The sequence below is a fragment of the Scyliorhinus canicula genome, chromosome 19 (genome assembly GCF_902713615.1).
Source record: "Scyliorhinus canicula chromosome 19, sScyCan1.1, whole genome shotgun sequence".
Classification (NCBI taxonomy): domain Eukaryota; kingdom Metazoa; phylum Chordata; class Chondrichthyes; order Carcharhiniformes; family Scyliorhinidae; genus Scyliorhinus; species Scyliorhinus canicula.
In genome coordinates this window covers 10,574,982-10,596,919 of record NC_052164.1, presented here as the reverse complement: position 1 = coordinate 10,596,919, position 21,938 = coordinate 10,574,982, and the positions used below count along the sequence as shown (strand labels likewise).

Below are 21,938 nucleotides of genomic sequence, written 5' to 3'. Positions count from 1 at the left end.
CCAGTTTTTAGTTTCTTAAAAATATCCCGATGAGGCCCAGGGTTCTCAAGCGTGCAATCAAAATTGTGTCTACTTGGGGCATAATGGAAATTTAGACTGCTATTTATATGCTGGTTTCCATCCAGAAGAGAATTTTGAGAAGCGTACGGTATTTAATTTTCTGTTATGTAAGAAGCATGGTGGTTAGCTTAAATGCTTCACAGCTCCAAGGTCCCAGGTTCGATTCCCGGCTGGGTCACTGTGTGCGGAGTCTGCACGTCCTCCCCGTGTGTGCGTGGGTTTCCTCTGGGTGCTCCGGTTTCCTCCCACAGTCCAAAGATGTGCGGGTTAGGTGGATTGGCCATGCTAAATTGCCTGTAGTGTCCTAGAAAAGTAAGGTTAGGGGGGGGGGGGGGGGGGGGGGGGGGGTTGTTGGGTTACGGGTATAGGGTGGATACGTGGGTTTGAGTAGGGTGATCATTGCTCGGCACAACATCGAGGGCCGAAGGGCCTGTTCTGTGCTGTACTGTTCTATGTTCTAAACCCCTTTTGTTCCCCGTTTTTTCCTTTCTTTTATTTCTTTTATATTTGTTCATACAATCTTTGTCCATGGACGATAAATGGGCCGAAGAGTTTAATGCAGACTTTGCCTTTAGTCTGAGCAGAAACCTGTGTTGGTTTATACTGAAGATTGATCTCTGGCCCTAAGGCAAAGCAGTCTACAAGAACTCTGTACGTAATTCAAAACAGCAGATTCCAGAACGATTTGACTGACATCAGTGATGACTCAGTGATGGACTTGACTGATGGCAAATGAGCTGGCTCCAAAAGCTGGGGCTTTGCCAATACTCAGTGGTGATTGGTTCCGACTTCTCGAGACTGTTCTTCAGAGCCATACGGTTCCATTTTTATTTTCAGTTTGAATTGTGGCAGGGGAGGTGAAAGACCCCAGCTGAACTCTCTCCAGGAAAGCGAAGGCTTGGCCTCTGCATGGAAAGATCCAGCCAGCTCTTTCTCTGCAATAAGCCTGTCAATGTTTGTTTCCTGAAAACAGGGCCTGGAGAAGAGCTGAGAGCAAAGTCTGAAGAAACAAAGCCTCTGTCACTCCAGAAAATTGAGAGTTCAGTGTTCTTAGAAACTACAGGTAAGCCAGTGTAGGCTCCAACATTAAAGACTTTAAACCTCGCTCATACTGGGAAGAAGGTGCACTGAAGAAATCCTGTACTGAAGCAAGGAGTTTTATCTTTTGCCCTTCACCCCTATTATTTTCACCTCTTTCCACCCCTCTGTTGAGTCTGCCTTGGATGTGAGTGCGTAGAGGGTGGGAGAGTTAAACCGGGGGGGGGGGGGGGGGTAGCTTGTCATTAAACCATTATAATCACTGCAAATTCCATCTTTATTTCTGTTATTAATAAACATTAATTGTGTTTCAAATTACAAACCGGGTGACTGTAAATTATTGGGTAGCCAAGGGACAAAGTCTTCGGGAGTTGCATCCGAATTATTGGTTACCCCACTTGTGTTGGGACTCCGGGGTCTGTGGGGTTGGAATTGACCTTGCATCAGTCCTGGATGTCGTAACAGTTACTAACCCTTAAAAGTGGCACCCGTACCCTCAGGTGCCCTCCAACTGCCCCCTTCCCAAACGCCAGCCATTCCCCCGAAACCTCCCCAATCCTCCAATTTCCCCCTATTCCACAACCTTCCCCTTCCTCCGCCCCACACCTCGCACCAATTGGTTCTAAAATTGCAGACAACTGGCTTGCCATTTTTGAACTGAAAGCCCTCTCTCGACAGCTGTTGCTCTGCTGCTTCTGACCTTTGGCCAGTTCCGTGGTTTCTCTGGCAAGCTTTACCTTGGTGCCATCTGAAGGTTGGAAGCAGCCATACAGCAACTGGTGAGATTGACCTCAAACTGTTTTTTAAAAAAAAGAAACAAAACGTACAGCCTGACACCTCTGGAGTTTTGAAGCTGGCCTTTAAGGCCTGGCCGCACAACTTGAGAACTCCGGCCCCGGCCCCAGGCACCCCCTCAAACTGCGGGCCCCACTATTTGGCACTCTCTGAGCCCCCTTAATGGGTGACAACGTTAGAAATGCAGGTCCCTTTAAGAGTATAAGAGGTCTTGCCTCAAAGTGATTTGAGAGCAGGTGAGGCGCATCAAAGCTCGTACTTCCGAGTTAGGGTTTCCCTGGCTGGGGTTTCCAGAACGGAAGGGAAGAGTTGAAACCAGTGATTGCGCTGAATTGTAGCATCACTATAAAACAGTGTGAATCATCAAAATGCCTTCTGTAGCCTAATTCAGTAAATGGATATTTGCCTGTAAAACACCAGGCACTGGGTGCCATCATCGTACGTGTGAAAACTAGCAATGTGCTTTCAGATGATGTGAGCAAGAGGCAACCAATTTTCACACAGCAAGATCCCGCAGCAGCAATGTGACAATGACCAGATAACCTGTCTTTTGTGATATTGATTGAGGAATAAACATTGGCCGGGAAACCAGGGATAACTCCTTGACCTTTTTTCAAATTAGTGGCATGGGATCTTTTACAATGATTTGAGAGTGCAGAGTGGGCCTCAGTTTAAAATTACAACTGAAAGTCAGCAGGCAGGATTCTCTGTTTGGGAGACATTGGGCGGCATGGAAGCACAGTGGTTAGCACTGTTGCTCCACAGCGCCAGGGTCCCAGGTTCGATTCCCGGCTTGGGTCCGTGCCTGCGCGGAGTCTGCACGTTCTCCTTGTGTCTGCGTGGGTTTGCTCTGGTTTCCTCCCACTAGTCTCGAAAGACCTGCTGTTAGGTAATTGGACATTCTGAATTCTCCTTCTGTGTACCGAACAGGTGCCGGAATGTGGCGACTAGGGGCTTTTCACAGTAACTTCATTGCAGTGTTAATGTAAGCCTACTTGTGACAATACAAGATTATTATTATTATTCTCCTGCCAGGCTGAATTGCACCTGATATGCGCTCCCAGCGATTCCCAATCCTTAGCCATGTAAATTTAAGCATGGCGAGGATTGCGAGGGATTCCTTAGGGAATTCCCCAATGGGCAGCCATTTTGAGCGTACGGCCCATTAGCAAGGTCCAACGGCTGCCCGACCCTCCGCAATGCAATTCAGCCCCAACCACCCTGGGATTTCCTGGGTCATCTCCCGCTCCCCACCCCCCACCCAACAGAGACCACCTCAATAAAGAGACTTCCCCAAAGATCCCCTAAATAAAGAGACCCCCACAGATGGGGCAGCACAGGAGCACAGTGGTTAGCGCAATTGCTTCACAGCTCCAGGGTCCCAGGTTCGATTCCCGGCTGGGTCACTGCCTGTGCGGAGTCTGCACATCCTCCCCGTGTGTGTGTGGGTTTCCTCTGGGGGCTCCGGTTTCCTCCCACAGTCCAAAGATATGCAGGTTGGGTGGATTGGCCATGCTAAATTGCCCTTAGTGTCCAAAACTGCCCTTAGTGTTGGGTGAGTGGGGTTACTGGGTTATGGGGATAGGGTGGTATGGGCTTGGATAGGGTGCTCTTTCTAAGAGCCAGTGCAGACTCGATGGGACGAATGGCCTCCTTCTGCACCGTAAATTCTATGATTCTAAGTTGCCCTCAAAGAGAAATGCCTATCAAGAAGCCCCTTCCTCCCCCCCCCCCCCCCGCCCCGCCCCCACCGAAGAGATACTGCTGCCACGAATACCCCCAGAAAAGCGACTCCTGTCTGGAAGCTAGAGAGCAGTCCAGACAGAAGCAGTGGAAAAAAGACTCACTGCTTTAACACTCACCTGGGCAATACACCTGCTGCCTCAGGCAGAGGAAGTAGCCACCTGTCAATTCCTGGAAAGGGAAAATCAATCAGCTGGTTTTAAACCCCCTCAGATCTTTGATTTGCAACCCACTCATTTATGTCTCTTTCTTATTGATTTTACTGGGCTGTGATTGACAGCTTCCACACCCCCCCCCCCCCCCCCCCCCAGCTGTCAGCATTCATCTCCCTTCATGGTTGAGTAACTGTGAAATGGTCAGCTGTGAAACTAACAGCAATGTTTATCAACATCAAACCTAGATTGACAGCACCTGGACCACTTCAAACAGAGTTAAGTGCTTTCCCATCTTCTCATTTTAAAGTTGAGTGACTTTGAAGTGGTCAGCCTAAGAAACTAACAACACTTAAAACTTCCTTCCAGGAATGGGAGGATCGTGGATCTTGAAGGACTTTGGGGGTAGCTCCCTTGAAGAGTTAACCCCTTGGCCCACTGCGAGGTCCACAGTGTCAAATAGACGCTTGTCAGGACGAGCACTAATTCTTGGCCATGTGATTCCCGGCCCGGTGGACTGGAGAATCACGAGGGCCCAGAGAATATGGTGGCCGGCCTGGTAATTAGATGCAAATGTGCCTCAATGGCCCAGCCTCCCACTGGTGCAGGGCTCGAACCTCAATCACGATGGCAGCGGTGCCCGGAACATCGGAAATCGATCAGCACCCGGCGCCAATGCTGTTTTTTTCTTCCCTGACACTGGATTCTCCGCCGCGTCAGGAAGTCTGCCACTAGTGGCACGAGGTGGAGAATCCAGCCCACCATCTCTGACAGCGCAACACTCCCTCGATACTGCACTGGGTCATTAGCCTCTATTTGCGCACTCTGATCAGCTGACCAGAATAATAAGTGGCCAATTAAGCTTCCATAGCATGTGATTAAGTATGAACAATGGCGAAGAGTATTTGGGGAAAAAAACAAAGGGAGAGCCGCTATGATACCTAAAACTATGCCTCCATTCATCAGCTTCTTTTATTCCTGCCAGACCTTTTCTTTAATGAGTCATTAAATTCACTAGAAGAGAAGCTAACCATCGTTCTTTTCCTTCCATTAACACAGGCCTGTTCCTAATTGATGGATGTTGCTCATGTCTCATTTCTTTCTCAAGGTGGCACTGTACAGATGTAGCCTGTCATACCAATTAGCATATCCTGAAGAATATAAATTCATACTCGGGTCTGCATTGGACTTTGTAAGACTGCTGTCCCAGTAACTTCCTGCCGCATATGTTTGCGTGTCAGAAAGCAGGTGCGTTGACTGAATTAGAGATCCAAGGATCTAACTTTTTAACCCCTTGAAGCCATTTCTTCTCAGTCGCAAGGATTTTTTTTTTCTTTTGCCCCTCAACACGGTAACAAGAGGAGCAGAGACTGGCCTTAGAAATGTCCCGACATCTGAAATGAAAATGAATGAAAATCGCTTATTGTCACGAGTAGGCTTCAAATGAAGTTACTGTGAAAAGCCCCTAGTCGCCACATTCCGCCGCCTGTTCGGGGAGGCTGGTACGGGAATTGAACCGTGCTGCTGGCCTGCCTTGGTCTGCTTTAAAAGCCAGCGATTTAGCCCAGTGTGCTAAACCAGCCCCTGTGATATTATACTCCGAAATAAGTCAGCAAAGGTGGGGAAGAAACTGCAGGTAAGTGGGGTGGGACGGGGAATGGGGGGATGGTCGCAGGAGACTCCCCGTCCTCCAGCCAAATGTAATCAACTGTTTATTTCCAACATAGTAAATCTTCACAACCACATCGCCTTGAAAATGACCCCTCGCGCCTCCACCCCTCCCTTTCGCTCATGTTTTATCTTCAAGCAGAAATACAATCAGCAATGGGAGTGACAGCAAAGTTTAGCGATAGGCAGCAAGATGCCATGTTGCATAGCGCAGCTGCTGCAGGTCGCCGCCGTTCGTATGCGCGGCCACGGACCCGGCAATTCACCAGAGCGTATCGGCAGCTAGGGCCAGGTGCCCTACGCTGCTGTCCTGCTAGCCCCCAGCAAAACAGGGAATCGGTAGCCGTTTTGCACCAGTTTTTCTGGCGTAAAACGCCACCGTTCCCACACCGGCGTGGGGACACAGCCAGAGAATCAGTGAATCCAGCGCCTTGATCTGTTGATTCTTTGGGCCAGTCACAACACCACTGTCAGAGATCCATCAGCCCGGCAGTTAATTTATGAACATACGTACGTAACAAACATACAAATTAAGGGGACTAGGCCATTTAGCCCCTTTGCCCCTGCTCCACCATTTAATAAGATCATGGCTGATCTCATTGTGTCCTCAGCGCCACATTCCAGCCTGCGCCTGGTCGCCGATTATTAGTCAAGAATTATCCACTCGGTCTTAAAAAATATTAATTGACCCTGCCTCCAGCGGGGAGGAGAGATTCAAAGACTCGCCTCACCCAGTATTCCAGCCCTTATGTCCTCTCCACAGCTCTTTGTGTCATCGGAAATTCAGCAACCATCCATTCAGTCCCTTTGTCCAAATCATTTGTTTCCCGCCCCACTTGCCCCTGCTCTGCCCCTCTCTTTGAAGGCCCATGCAGTGACACAATCCCATCATTGCCCAAAGGTCAACGATGCCGCCCCAATTCTGTTGTCGTTCAATGTCCACACGCAAAACTATTTTCAAACAGTAACCTGCATATCTGCGGCGTCTTTCACGTGGCAAACCATCCCAAGCTGCTTCACCACCGCACAGCGAACAGGAGCAAGAAAGCTGAGCAATTGCAAACCCTGCCCCCAACCGATACCCCCCACTGCAAGAGTACTGAGGTCCCATGTGTGCCCTGAACGTTAAGTATTGTGCAACGCCCCTGTTTCTTTGCAATGGATATAATTTGTTTTTAAGGTCTGGGATTAATGTTTCCTTTTCCCCCAACCGAACATTACATTTCCCCACATCAGTACGAGAATCATTCTTGGCTAGATGTTTAATTCTGTCTACAGTTGCACAGGACAGCGCTGGAGGGAGAAAAAATAAATAAAGGCTTGCTTGCAACAGCGCAATTTATGGCTGACCTATTTTGAAAGAAAATTTAATTAATGGCACAAGAGGCCTTTCGATGTAATATAAATATTTAAATTCTACTGAACTCTTGCATTGGTTGACGAGCATTCACCCAAGATTGTTGGGAACATCAGTGAATTGGAGCATGAGGACGGCCTGCCAATTCCATCCTGCAACATTGGAAATTCAGGAGAGGGACGTAGGTTGTGTTTAGGTCCAACGAAACGGGCCCACTGAGCAGCAGAATGAAACAGGGAAAGGAGCCATCTCTTGCAGCTCTGAGATGTATCCGTACAACATGTTACAACTACCTTGCTGCCTATCACGAGAAGTGCAAATACAAGGCAGCTTTAACATAGAAAAATATCTTAGTAAAGTATCACAGTAGCATAATCCATGAGACAATAAGACGCAGGAGCAGAAGGAGGCCATTCAGCCCATCCGGTCTGCTCTGTGATTCAGTGAGACCATGGCTGATCTGACTGGGTAATCCTCAACTTCACTTTGTCGCCTTAACCCTATAGCCCCTTACTTATTAAAAATACGTCTATCTCAGCCTTGAACATACTCAATGACCCAGCCTCTACAGCTCTCTACGGTAAAAAATTCAACAGATTCACTACCCTCTGAGAGAATAAATTCCTCTTCAGCTCAGTCTTAAATGGGTGAACCTTGAATCTGAGATTATGCACCTGCGGCTACTTTGACGGCCTTGCAGAAAATGGCGTCCCAAAATCTCGCTACACTGGGGAGTTCCAGTAAGCAGAGCTCCCCAATGTACAAAATGGGGCTATGTGCAGCCTTGACCACACGACCCCTGCTGAGGCCCCTTATACAGTGTGAGTCGGGTTTATAGCCATGTGTTTTGGGGTAGTATGGCTAGGGAGATCACATTACCTTAGAACCAGACTGCCATTGGTACAGCAGCCCCGCTGCCCATTGGCCCAGGCAAGTCATGTGCCTCTCTGCCAATTGGTTGTGGCTAGTCATGTGACTCCCCGCCGATTGGCCGAGAGGATGGTTATAAAAGCTCGTACCATGCGGCAGTTGGCCTTTCCATGTACGACCACTGCAGGGCTCACATCTAGCTTATTAAAGCCTAATATTTGAATCCTCTCTACGACTCGTGTCAGATTGATGGTAGATGTTTCTCAGTGCTGCGAGTGCCGGGAGACAGGAGGCTAAACGAGCTCGGTATGGGACTTGTTCCCAGTTAGTTGAATCGTGCCCTATTTGTCGTAATAAGGTCACCTTGCATTTTTCTAAACTCCAAATGAGTACAGGTCCAACCTACCCAACCGCCCCTCAGAAGAAAATCCCTCCCTACGTGGGGTCAACCAAGTGAACCTTCTCTGGACTGCCTCCAATGCCAGTATATTTTTCCTTAGCTCAGGGGAACAAAACTGTTCAGAGTATTAGACAAAATTCGACAACGAGCCACATTCAGAGATATGAGAATAAGTGAGCAAAAGAAGGAGGTATGTTTTCTGAAAAGTTTCAAAAGGAATAGAGAAGTGGAGGGGTTTAAGGAGGGATAATTCCGGGGCTTAGGGCCTAAGTGCTTGCAGACACGCCAGTAACAAAAGGGACACACGGGTTTAAGATCATTGGCAAAAGAGGCAGAGAGTAGATGAGGTTATTTTCATATAAAAAGTTATGATCTGAAATGCTTTGCCCAAAAGGGTGATTGAGGAAGATTCAGCAATAACTTTCAATGGGGAAATCAGATAAATATTTGAAAAGGGAACATTTATCGAGCTATGGGGAGTGGGGCTAATTGGATAGGTCTTTGAAAGAGCCAGCAAGGGGGCCAAATGGCATCTCTGCTGCGCTATCAGGATCCATTCCCACCATAGATCAAAAATGGCAATTTATCTACGTGCGTTTAGTGGGGCGCTCTCTTTGAGACAAAGAGTTTTCATAGATCATAGAATTTACAGTGCAGAAGCAGGCCATTTGGCCCATCGAGTCTGCACCGGCTCTTGGAAAGAGCACCCTACCCAAGGTCAACAACTCCACCCTATCCCCATAACCTAGTAACCCCACCCAACACTAAGGGCAATTTTGGACACTAAGGGCAATTTATCATGGCTAATCCACCTAACCGGCACATCTTTGGACTGTGGGAGGAAACAGGAGCACCCGGAGGAAACCCACGCACACACGGGGAGGATGTGCAGACTCCGCACAGACAGTGACCCAAGTCGGAATCGAACCTGGGACCCTGGAACTGTGAAGCGATTGTGCTATCCACAATGCTGCCGTGCCGCCCATTTTCACAAGAGAACAAGGTCCTGATCAAAGCAAGAATGCTGAACAAGAGCCGTGTGGCATTTGAAATACCAGCATGCATACGACAGGCTGAAACAGCAACTCCTCTGTCCCGTACCAGCCTCCCTGAACGGGCGACGGAACGTGGCAACATGGGGGCTTTTCACAGTAACATCATTTGAAGCCTACTTGTGACAACAAGCGATCTTCATTTCATTTCATTTCCCTCTCTCTCTCTCTCTCTCTCTCTCCCTGCTTCCAATCAGTTGAAACTCAGCAAGGCTGCGTATCCTTAAAATCTAATTTGTAAGAAATTTATGCTAATTCCTACATTTCCACCCAGGCAGGAACATTGGGCGAGCGGATGACATCAGCAATTTTTCTGAGAAATGAAAGATAATTAGATGTTATTAATCGAGAGGAGCAGGCAACAGAGAGAATAAGGTTAGTTTCAGATGACTGAGTTCCACTGCTCACAGTGACAGACCGTGCTGATAATTTACATTAAAGTGATGCTCAGATATAATTACGTAAAAAAAATGAAAAGCCACAAAGCTATGTGAATTAGGACCGTGATCTGTCGATTAACAGCTGTGCAAACCACAATAGCTATTCACCCAACCACCCTCCTTTCTTGTTATCTCTATTTCATCATCCAGTAATATAAAGTAATTAATTAAGACCGAGCATCACTAAATTGAGTATCCCAAAGAAGGCAAGGAAAACCTGGGCTGACGAGCCAAAAAACATCACACAATAATGACGGGAGATTTAATTGAGCTGTCAATAAAATTATGACAATGGGCAGTACGGTAGCATAGTGGTTAGCACTGTGGCTTCACAGCGCCAGGGTCCCAGGGTCGATTCCCGGCTTGGGTCACTGTCTGTGCGGAGTCTGCACATCCTCCCCGTGTCTGCGTGGGTTTCCTCCGGGTGCTCCTGTTTCCTCCCACAGTCCAAAGACGTGCAGGTTAGGTGGATTGGCCGTGATAAATTGCCCTTAATGTCCAAAACTATTTCGAGGGGTTATTGGGTTTGGGGGATAGGGTGGATGTGAGGGCTTAAGTGGGTTGGTGCAGACTTGATGTCCGAATGGCCTCCTTCTGCACTGTATGTTCTATGTCCATGACGGGGCCTTGTTGGAGTGCGGTAGTCTCATGCAGTCGTGGGTAGCGTCCCGTCCCTGACTCTGTGCTAGAGGTAGGTGTGTTCACAATGTGGCCAAAGAGGTTGAGTATTAACTTGCATTTTCTTCCAATGGCAGACTTTCAGAGCGGGAGGGTCTTCTGATGCAGAGTGGACCCCCTGTCAAGCTATAGCCTCTGGCGACCGGTTCCAGAGAATAAAATAGCGGCCGGAACAGACATAAGCGCGTGCTTTATCTGATCATGTGCCACTTAGACCTGGGAAGAAACAAACAAAGGATAGAGTGAAGAGGATAGATCTATTTTTCTCATCAGGGTACAAAGATTTACAATAATTAGGGAGTTGGAGAATATATTTAATTTTTGCCGGTGTTTGGGGTATGGAACTCATAGCCTCAAAGGGTAGTAGAGGTGGAAACCCTCTTCGTGTTTAAAGAACATTTGAATTTGCATTTGAGGAGATGCAGCCTACAGGCTCCGGAGCAAGAGTTGGAAGATGGGATTAGAGTGGAAAAGTCTTTTTTGGACAGTGTGGACATTATGATCTATTTAGCACAAGACCATAGGACATAGGAGCAGAATTAGGCCACTCGGCCCATTGAGTCTGATCTGCCATTCAATCATTCTCATCCTCATTCTCCTGCCTTTTCCCATACCCCTGATCCCCTTATTGATCAAGAACCTATCTATCTCTGTCGTAAAGACACTCAGTGATTTGGCCTCCAGAGCCTTCTGCGGCAAAGAGTTCCACAGATTCACCACCCTCTGGCTGAAGAAATTCCTCCTCATCTCAGTTTTAAAGGATCGCCCTTCAGTCTGAGGCTGTGGCCTCGGGTTCTAGTTTTTCCTACTAGTGGAAACATCCTCTCCATGTCTACTCTATCCAGGCCTCTCAGCATCCTGTAAGTTTCAATAGGATCCCCCCCTCATCCTGCTGAACTCCAATGAGTACAGACTAAAGTCCTCAACCGCTCGTAATATGACAAGCACTTCATTCCAGGGATCATTCTTGTGAACCTCCTCTGGACCCTTTCCATGGCCAGCACATCCGTCCTTACATACAGGTCCCAAAACTGTTCACAATACTCCAAATGGGGTCTGACTAGAGCCTTATACAGCCCCTGAAGTACATCGCTGGTCTTGTATTCTAGCCCTCTCGACATGAATCCTAACATCGCATTTGCCTTCCTAACTTCCGACTGAACCTGCACATTAACCTTAAGAGAATCTTGAACTCGGACTCCTAAGTCTCTTTGTGCTTCTGATTTCCTAAACCTTTTCCCATTTAGAAAATAGTCTGTGCCTCCATTCTTCCTACCAAAGTGCAGAACCTCAACATTTTCCACATTGCGTTCCATCTGCTACTTTTTTGCCCATCCTCCTGGCCTGTCCAAGTCATCCAGTAGCCCCCCTGCCTCTCAATGCTACCTGTCCCTCTGCATATCTTCGTATCATATTTTTGGTCTGTCAATCTGTCCATGTTTCTATGTAGTAATTGAGGCCCATTGTTGCAGCAGAGTACAAAGACATTCATTTCTACATATTTCATGAACTTTCAGGACAACCCTGAGCTCTTTATAATAATGGGCTTATTGTTGAAATGAAATGAAAATCGCTTATTGTCACGAGTAGGCTTCAATGAAGTTACTGTGAAAAGCCCCTAGTCGCCACATTCCGGCGCCTGTCCGGGAAGGATGGTACGGGAAATGTAGGAAAGGCAGCCAACAATTTTCACACCCCCACGCTCCCACCAAACCGCAATGTGATAACTGGCCAGATGACCTGTATTCCGGTGATGGTTGAGGGCTGAGGGTTGGCCAGGACATCAGACTGAACTCATCTGCTCCTCTTCCAAAATGGTGCCATGGGATTTTTACAATCCATCTGACAGGGCTTCCAAAAGATGGCCCATCAAGACAGTGCAGCACTCCTTCAGTGCAGCAATGCTTCAGCCTGGAGTTTGCATTCAAAGTTCTGCAGTAGGACTTGGAGCCAAATAACGTTAGATTCAGCATCCAAAGTGCACCAACTGACACCACAGGATGACTTTCACTGATTCCAGGTATACATCTGATCAGGGGGTGCTGACCCACAATGCTTAATTCTCCCTCCAAATGTAAAAAATCATGCAAAAGCTACGAATAGTTATGATTTGCAAGGTGGCTCACATAGTTCCCCCCCCCCCCCAACTTTCTGGTGTGTTATTTGAAAAAGATACACAGAACCCCTGGTTGGAAAGCTTTAAGGTTTTAATGTGACTTATCCCCGTCTCGGGCCTCAGCTAGAGATTTCACCTTGGAGAAATGACATTGCATGGGGAGGTGGGGGCATAGTGGTACTGTCACTGGACTAGTAATCCATTAGAGACCCAGAGTAATGCTCTGGGGACCCCGGTTCAAATCCTGCCACTGCCGATGGTGAAATTTGAATTTAAGATGTTGATTGTCATAAAAACCCATGTGGTTCACTACTGCCCTTCAGGGAAAGAAATCATAGAATTTACAGTGCAGAAGGAGGCCATTCGGCCCATCGAGTCTGCACTGGCTCTTGGAAAGAGCACCCTACCCAAGGTCAACACCTCCACCCTATCCCCATAACCCAGTAACCCCACCCAACACTAAGGGCAATTTTGGACACTAAGGGCAATTTATCATGGCCAATCCACCTAACCTGCACATCTGTGGACTGTGGGAGGAAACCGGAGCATCCGGAGGAAACCCACGCACACACGGGAGGATGTGCAGACTCCGCACAGACAGTGACCCAAGCCGGAATCGAACCTGGGACCCTGGAGCTGTGAAGCAATTGTGCTACCCACAATGCTACTGTGCCATCCTTACCCAGTCTGGCCTACATGTGACTCCAGACTGACAGCAATGTGGTTGACTCTTCACTCCCCTTCAAGGGCAATTAGGGATGGGCAATAAATTCTGGTACAGCCTGCAATGCCCATGTCCCATGAATGATTCATTTATTTTTTAATTGAACAGAAATGCCAGTGTAGCCTAATTGACATGTGTGAAAAGGGCCATTAAGCCTCTCCCATCACGCCTGGCTCTTACATTATTTGCTAACATGGAGACAGAAAAACATCCATAATGGACGGTGGAGACTACAATCACTATTTAACGAGTATGGGCAGCACAGTAGCACAAGTGGTTAGCACTGTAGCTTCACAGCGCCAGGGTCCCAGGTTCGATTCCCCGCTGGGTCACTGTCTGTGCGGAGTCTGCATGTTCTCCCCGTGTCTGCGTGGGTTTCCTCCGGGTGGTCCGATTTCCTCCCACAAGTCCCGAAAGACGTGCTGTTGGGTAATTTGGACATTCTGAATTCTCCCTCCGTGTATCCGAGCAGGCGCCGGAGTGCGGCAACTAGGGGCTTTTCACAATAACTTCATTGCAGTGTTAACGTAAGCCTACATGTGACAATAAAGATTATTATTATTGATCCCATTCCATTCTGATTTTCACTGGGGGAGGTATTCTTAAGCTACCGCAATGCCTTAATTCTATTTAAGGCCAGCTATGAAACAACGGCCTCATCTGTTCTCTCTGATAGATTCAAAAAATTCCAAAATCCTGTTTCAAAGACATCCCAGTGGCCTGGCCACTTTTGTGTCACTGAATCCACATCACTACATCACACTGCTCTGTATGGGATCTCGCACAATTTGGCCGCTGCATTTGTCACATTACAACAGTGACCACATTGCTCCAGTACAGCGGGGCACTTCACTGTCCTGTACAAATACATGGGGTGGGATTCTCCGTCCCACCAGACCCGTTTTCTGGCCTGCCCCTCTGTCAGCGGGATTCTCCGTCCCAGCAGCTGGCCAATGGGGATTTCCCATTATGGCCACCCCCACGCCTTTGGGAAATCCGCGGGCGTAAGTCCGCTACCGGCAAAACGGAGGATCCCGCCGACGGAGAATCCAGCCCATACACTTTCTTCAATGTCGCTTGTGTGGGGAAAAGGGTTGTGTAGAGAACCATCCAAGTTTCTGCTGTTGATCATTAATCTCCTTTGGGAAAGGAGATTTGTGCAAATGCAGAGGGCAGAGAGCATCAAGGATGGACATTTGCCTTCGGTCAGTGCCTTGCTCATATAGGAGTACCAGGATCACATGTGAAGTCTTGGCAAAGTACCAGAGGACAACCAGTGCCTATGAAACTATATTACACCATCAGTTAATAGTTTCACAAAGTTTTATTTGGAACCACTAGCTTTCGGAGCCTGGCTCCTTCATCAGGTGAGTCAGCCTGATAGAGGAGCTACACTCCGAAAGCTAGTGATTCCAAATAAACCTGTTGGACTTTAACCTGCTGTTGTAAGACTTCTTACTGAGCCCACTCCAGTCCAACGCCGGCATCTCCACATCATACTTTCACAAAAGGAAGGGAGAAAAGGAAAGGAGACTCATTTTTAAGCTGATTGCCATTGAGAGCACAAGAGTAAGAGTGTAATGCTGCACTTTGAGACACCCTCGGTGAAAACAAAAAGTATTTATTGATAAAAATTGTTCAAAGAACTGCATGGCTCCAGCTAGTTCCCCCAGGTCTCTTGTCCAAAAGTGCTCCGCCCCCTGGGTTGATTACTCACTCTGAGTCCCAATTGGTCCCCCTAGCCAGGTGGCCCTTACTCTGCTGTGTTGCCCTTAAAGGAACAATCACCACAGAGAGTGCACCGTAAAGCGCAAAAGAAAGAAAATATGATTCTTACTGTAAAGAGATACATGTTGCCAAAGCTTTGCATCCCGCACCCATCAGGACAAACACAAGAATACCAAATAGAAAATGATCACTACAATTTATACCACATGGAAGAAAAATGCTGATTGGTTGACAAGTTTGATTGGTGGGGGTGTTGCCATGGAGAAAGCAACCGGAATTATCGGCTCCACAAGCTCCCAGGTAATTCAAAAAAAGTTCAAGGCTTGAACAGATTCCTTCTGTTTGCAGAGAATCAGTTCCTGCAAATGATTCCAAAATATGATCCATGGATGGTATTCCTCTCCAGACAATTGAACATGGCAAGCTTAAACTCTATGATTCTGGTTCATCTGTTTTCCCTTTGCAAGAGAACTTTGAGACGTGAAGGGTTTAATTATGGACAAACTAAAGTCGCAAGTTTCTACCTCAGTGCCGTGTAAATTGTGACATCCATGTTCTTTGCCAAGTTGGTATCTAATTTTGCCTCAGTTCAAAAATAACACTTTACTTTTGTAATGTCATAAACCTGCCTTAATGTGCTTCATCAGAGATCCGTAATAATACCTTCTACAATTAGCACAATGCTCCCAGTAGTCTGATTATTTTGGGAACAGAATAGCTCATTATAAAGATCTAGAAATGTCCCAGGATGGCAACCTGTAATCTCAATCTATTAAAGTGTAATTCTAGGAACAACAAGTCTAAAACCATATTTACTTGTGTACAATTGGGCCTTTTGACAGCAAAATGGCAGCAAGTCCTACAGTGGATGAATCCAGCCGTGGTGTTTCATTGCGAAATAGTACACATTGCACATGGAGTCTCCCATCTAGTTGTATTGGCTCAGTTGACTGATACACTGTGCACAGTGCAACTGAGGCACCCACCAAGAGTAGTCCACATTCTTAGAATGATACAGTGTGGGAAGGGGCCACTCAGTCCATCATGCCTTTATCAGCTCTCTGAAGCAATTATCCCACTAGTTCCACTCCTCTGCTCTTTCCCCATAGCTTCCCCACGCACTTCACTCACCCCCCCCCCTTTCCCCGCCCCCCTTTCCCAATCACTGCTGAATTAGTTGTTCACAGTTGTGACCCCAATGGAGTTGTTACAACTGCTATCGGTGCCCTGTCGCTGTTTGAGGCAGTAACCCCTGCTGGAAAATGGACTCGCCCAGATTCTTTGGGGGTGGGGAGGGTGGGGGGGGGTGGGGGGGGGGGGGGGGGCGTAATGTCGAGATGCCCTCCTCCCACCTTGGTGGAATAGGCTCTACTGATTTATTGACCTTTGACAGTGCAGCATCTTTCACATCTGAACCTTTAGCCCAGCAGAGCATTCCTGGGACCACAAGGAGTCCACACCTGCAGAGGAACAGGGAACAAAAGTGAAAATTAGTACTCAAGGTGCATGAAGTGAGCAGCCACCATGGCCGCAGACTGTCAAGTACAGAAACCAGGGACGGGATTCTTTGTTTTCCGATGCCGAAATCGTGATTGGGCGGAGAATAGGTTCCAACGGCAAAATCGTGGAAGGCGGCGATTGGACCCCAGATTGCGATTCTCCGTCACCTCGACACAGTAAACACCGTTTGCATATCATTAGCGGGCCCATATTCTCCGGGACCTCCGCGATTCTCCACCTGCGATGGGCTGAGTTCCCGGCGGCGTGGTTCACTTGTGCTTTTAAAAATCGTGAAACCGGAGTGGCGGCTGTTGAGGGAGAGAGGAGGTAGGGTATGGAGAGGAGCGACTGCAGGCTGCCAGGCCGGACATTGGCTGGGGAGGCTGGGGTGGGGGTAGGCCAGGGCCAGGGGAATGAGGGGGACAGGGATAGAACAGGCCGAGTGGCCGGGGTACAGGGTCATCCGCCTCTCCTCCATCACATCCAGGAGGGTCTCCAGCTCAGTGTTGGTGAAGCGTGGAGCTGCTCTCTTCCCTGCCATCTTGTTGGCTGGGATGGTGTGTGTGGGGAGTGTAGTGTGTATATGCGGCTGCAGCTTGTCAGCCTCCTGAGTGTCAATCGCGAAACCAACGAATCCCGCACTGTTTCTTATTGGAATCGATTGTGTTCCACGTGGTGCTGGTGCTAGCCCCTTAACAGTAGCTGAATCAGTCCAGGCATGGTGTGTGGTGGTATGACTAGGAGGTTTACGGTACCTCAGAGTATTGCTGCCATTGGTGCAGAGGACTCGCTGCCCATTGGCTCAGGCAGGTCATGTGTCTCTGCCAATTGGCTGAGGTCAGTCATGTGACTGCTCGCCGATTGGCCGAGAGGCCAGTAGCCCCTCCTATGAGGCGGGGTATAAGAACCCATAGCAGCCGGCAGTCGGCATTTCTCTGTAAGTCTACTGCCGGGCACACAACTAGTCCATTAAAGCCTGACATTTGGAACTTCTTCACGACTCGAGTCCAATTGATGGTGCATCATGGTGGCAGTTTTGCTGCTGTGAAAGTCCACGAATTCTGCGTTGGCGTCAACACTTAAGTCTTATAAACGGGGAATCCCGTTGCCGATTTCAGAAATGTGTGTATCCTGAATACCCACTACAAAACACACAGAATGAAATATCTTCTGAATATTGTTTACATCCAGAGCTTCTACTTTTACGTAGCCTGTGAGGCTTCCCAATACTGGGAAATGAAAAATATGCCAGTTTTCCTGCCACCTCAGTGAACAGAGCAACAAGTCGGATGTAAAGACCACCCCTGTGCTCACCGACTTACAAAGGCGCCTGGTCGAGCAACACCTCAATTTTAGATGCCTCCTTCTTTTCAGTGTTTCCATAACCTCATCCCTCTCTCTCTCTCTCTGTGATCTGTGCCCGCCCCTCAATACTCTGTGATTTCTCCACTCATTTAATTCTGGCCTCGTGGGCATCCCCGATCTTAAATCGCTCCCACCATTGCTGACCATGCCTTCATTTGCCTACAAGCCCCAAGATCTAGAATACCCTCCCTAAACCTCTCTCTTTCTTCCTTTAAAGATGCTCCTTAAAACCTCCCTCTGACCTAGCTTTGGCAAACTGCTCCGATATCATCTTAAAAGGCTCAGGGCGCGATTCTCTGGAAAGGTTGCAAAGTGTTTCAGCGAGCGGGAACTGCCACGAGCTTCCCGGCACCCAGCCCAGTGAGGCCAGCCACACTGTTCAATGTTAATTAGTCCACTTAACGATGCTCCCCGGACTACTCACCCCACTGAAGGCTCGCCAGCTGATACGGCAGCACCGTGGTCGGCAGCCCCCCACTAACAATGTCCAGCAGCATTGCTCAGCCAACCCCAGCCTGCCCGCAAACAATGGCACGCAGGAGACCGGGCACAAGATTCAGGGATGTAGATCTGGGGAGGCTGCTAGATGCAGTGGAGGCCAGAGGGGTGTCCTGTTCCCCCGAGGGTGAGCCACAGGGCAGCCAGTGCTGCCTGGGACAAGGTGGGGGCGGCTGTGACCGCCGGGAATGTGACCAGGAGGACTGGCCTCCTGTGCAGGAAAAAGGTCAACAATCTACACCAGGCAGCACGAGTCAATAGACTCCAATGCCCCCCCCCCCCCACCCTCCCCTTGGCAGACTGCCCCCCCCTCCCCTTGGCAGACTGCCCCCTGCCCCCCCCCCGGCAGACTGTCCGACTCGATGGGGGACCTGACCCATTACCAGGTTGACCTTGATGAGGTTCAGCGGGACATATCCCACTCTCAGATGGGAATGGCCGAAGCGCTGCGGAGCTTGTCCCAGTCGCAGGTGGGCAACGCCGAGGCGCTGCAGAGCATGACCCAATAGCTGAGCAGCATCGCCAAGGGAATTGATACAATGGTGCAGGCATCGGGGAGCTGCCAAGGGTGGCAGAGCCAGATGATATAGGCAGCTGGGACTCGGCTGTTCTGCTGTGTCCCCTCCCCTGGGCGTTCGGATGTTGGCTGCTGCGTGTGTGGCGTTGCCTTCCGCAGTGTTCAAGCACAGTGTCCAGGCATCACAGTCTGATTGGGATGTAAGGCAATGACCCCCACATACTACATGGCCCGCCCACCCACGAGAATCCACTTGGGTTGTGCAAAGTGCTCACTTCACCGCGATTGCCAATTCCCTATTAGCAACAACCTTCAGCCGCACGGCCAACAGCCTCGGCAGTCGATGGGGGTAATACGGTGGGGCGGATGGGCAGGGAGAAAGGTTGCCCCCGGAATGGGTACACACGATCCAGGGGTTGACACGGTAGTGCCACGAGTGGTTGATCCCCGATTGCCCGCCGGTTGCTCCCCCCTACCCTTCCATGGTAGCCCACCCTTGCGGAAGGCCCCCCCCATCCTCAGCCGAGGGTACCCCACTTCGCGCCGAGCACTGGGGCGGCAAGCCCAGCGCCCCAGGCTCTTTGCCGGTGAGCAAAGAAACCAATCACCTCCTCGGCTCCCTGCAGAAGACTTCCCGCCAGCTTCACATCTTTCAAAAGGAGTACTAATTGGCACCAGCAAGACCACTTTCTGGGGAGGCCGCTGGATGTGGGGTGGCTCTCGTTAATTGTGTGGAAATAGGGCTTAAGTGGTGATAATTGGTTTCACGGCACGCTATGGCGAGATCCAGATTTCGCCTACGGAAGGGGGCTGGTTGCATCGCAAACTGTTTGACATCTGGCACAATTCTCGTTTTTGTCTTCTCCCGCTATTGGCCTCATGTTGCTTGAGCGAGAGAGTAACGAGGTGGGAGAATGAGGCCCTCAGTGTCATATTATACTTTAGCATGTTCCTGTGAAATTCCTCGGGACATTTTATTATATTAGAGGTACCATATATATTCAAGTTGTTGCTGCATTAATAAACAGGGACATTTTAATCATAAATGGAGACTGAGTTATAACTAACTAATCTGAATACAAAATCAGGTAAAATTTGGCATTGTCATACTGTGAATACTAAAGATACACCTCTCCCTCTAACAAAGGCTGCACCTACCTGATTTAAAGAGAAAGGAAGAATTTGATAGGAGCAAGTTAAACAGATCAGTGACAGCACTTTTGACTCCTATCGACAATAGTTTCAAGAAGTTTTTAAGTGGATGAAATGGTCTCGGTCGTGGTGAGTACATGTGATGTATCATACAAATTCATACAAATTCATATGTTGTCAATGGTGGACATGCGACATGGCCAATGAACAATAAACAAGCTAAGACTTAAAAATTAAATTCCAGAACTTCAGGAAAAGAATCAGACAAAACGGTGTTTGCACCCCACAGCGAACACCTGACTGATCCTTGCGCCAAGTCACGTTCTATATCCATAGCATGCAAGACTACAAAGTGCTGGAAAATGGGATTAGAATAGATTGGTGTTTGATGGCCAGTGCAAATTGAATGGGCCGGAGGGCCTCTTTCTGTGCTGTAAATCTGCCCCATACTCACTGATTGGCTCCCAATCCAACAACACTTCCATTTTAATGTTCTAATCCCTCCATGGTTTCACCAGCCCCCTCTCAGTAACATCCAACTCGACAACCCTCTGAAAACAAATCTACATTCCTCTATCTCTAACCAATTGTACAATCCCATCTCCTTTGACCCACCATTGTTGGCCGTTTCTTCAGCTATCTCCCAGCCCTGGAACTCCATCCACCAGGAGGTGGTGGTACAGTGGCATTACCACTGGAATAGTAAACCAGAGCCCCAGAGTAATGCTCCAGGGGCCCAGGTTCAAATCCTGCCACTGCAGAAGGTCAAATTTGAATTCAATAATTTTTTTTAATTGGCAGCACGGTGGCACAGTGGTTAGCACGGCTGCCTCACGGCACTGAGGTCCCAGGTTCGATCCCCGCTCTGGGTCACTGTCCATGTGGAGTTTGCACATTCTCCCCGTGTCTGCGTGGGTTTCCCACAACCCCAAAGTGTGCAGGGTAGGCGGATTGGCCGCGCTAAATTGTCCCTCAATTGGGAAAAATGAATTGGGTACACTAAATATATTTTTGAAAAATATGGAATTTTAAAAGTTTAATGACAACTATGAAACCATTGTCGATTGTCGTAAAAACCCATCTGGTTCACTAATGTCCTTTAGGGAAGGAAATCTGCCGTCCTTCCCCAGTCTGGCCTACATGTGACTCCAGACCCACAACGATGTGGTAAACTCTTAACTACCCCCTAAAGGTCAATGAGGGATGCCTGCAACGACCACATCCCATGAACGAATAAAAAACACCTTCAAAAATCTGCTTGAAACCAATCACCAAGCATTGGGTGTGTGTTATAACGTCTCCTTCGGCTCTGCACACTTTGGGTTCAAATCTCACCACAACAGCAAGTGGAACTTAACTGCAATTAATAAATCTTTAATATGAAACCAATCACAGTAAATTGTGATTCACTTCTTATGAAGCACCACAGGGTGTGATGCATTGTTATGTTTAAGGCACCATATAAAAGCAAGTTGTCCACATCTACTCACAAAAGAATGGCCCGCTTGGGTGAGGTTATTAGAGAAAGCCAGCAGTCATTATTGACACCATGCCCCAGCACAGAGCAGCACTTGATGAAAGATTGGGAGCAGAGTTCGTTCGGAGGAGGTCAGTGTGAAGGCAAAGTGCGGGAGGAGCTGGGAAAAATAAAAGGTCGCCGTCAATCAGCCGACTATTCTTCAACTCTACATCTCAGATGTATACACCAGCGTCATGTGCTGCCTCTCAGCATTCAGCTCACAGCCTCCACCATCAGCACACAGGGAGTGAAGCCTCGTGTGCAAAAAAAATAACTTGTGGCAATTCTTTGCAGCCTGGCAGAAAGCAACAGGGCCCAATTGTTCTTCCAAAAACCATGCAATAAAGTCTAATTGTACACCTGACATTTTAATCCTTAAATTTTTTCGAATTCCAGGTGAAACCTATAATTAAATGGGCAAGACTACAGGTTTGGCTATGCTGGAAGGAGGAAAGGATACAGCGAACAAGCACATCTGGCAAAGGTTAAAGTCATCTACTCTTTATTCTCCTACAACATTGTCAAACTCTTTCCACCTTGTCCAAATGTCAGCTGGAATTCTAGAA

General features: G+C 48.3%; 1 long non-coding RNA gene across 1 annotated transcript; it reads left to right on the top strand.

Moving 5' to 3' along the window:
- The first annotated feature begins 944 nt into the window (after positions 1 to 944).
- Positions 945 to 19,942, top strand: LOC119953949. Its single transcript, XR_005458147.1, has 3 exons — positions 945 to 1,123; positions 9,410 to 9,510; positions 19,849 to 19,942. It is a non-coding gene; the product is annotated as an uncharacterized LOC119953949 (long non-coding RNA).
- Positions 19,943 to 21,938: the final 1,996 nt, after the last annotated feature.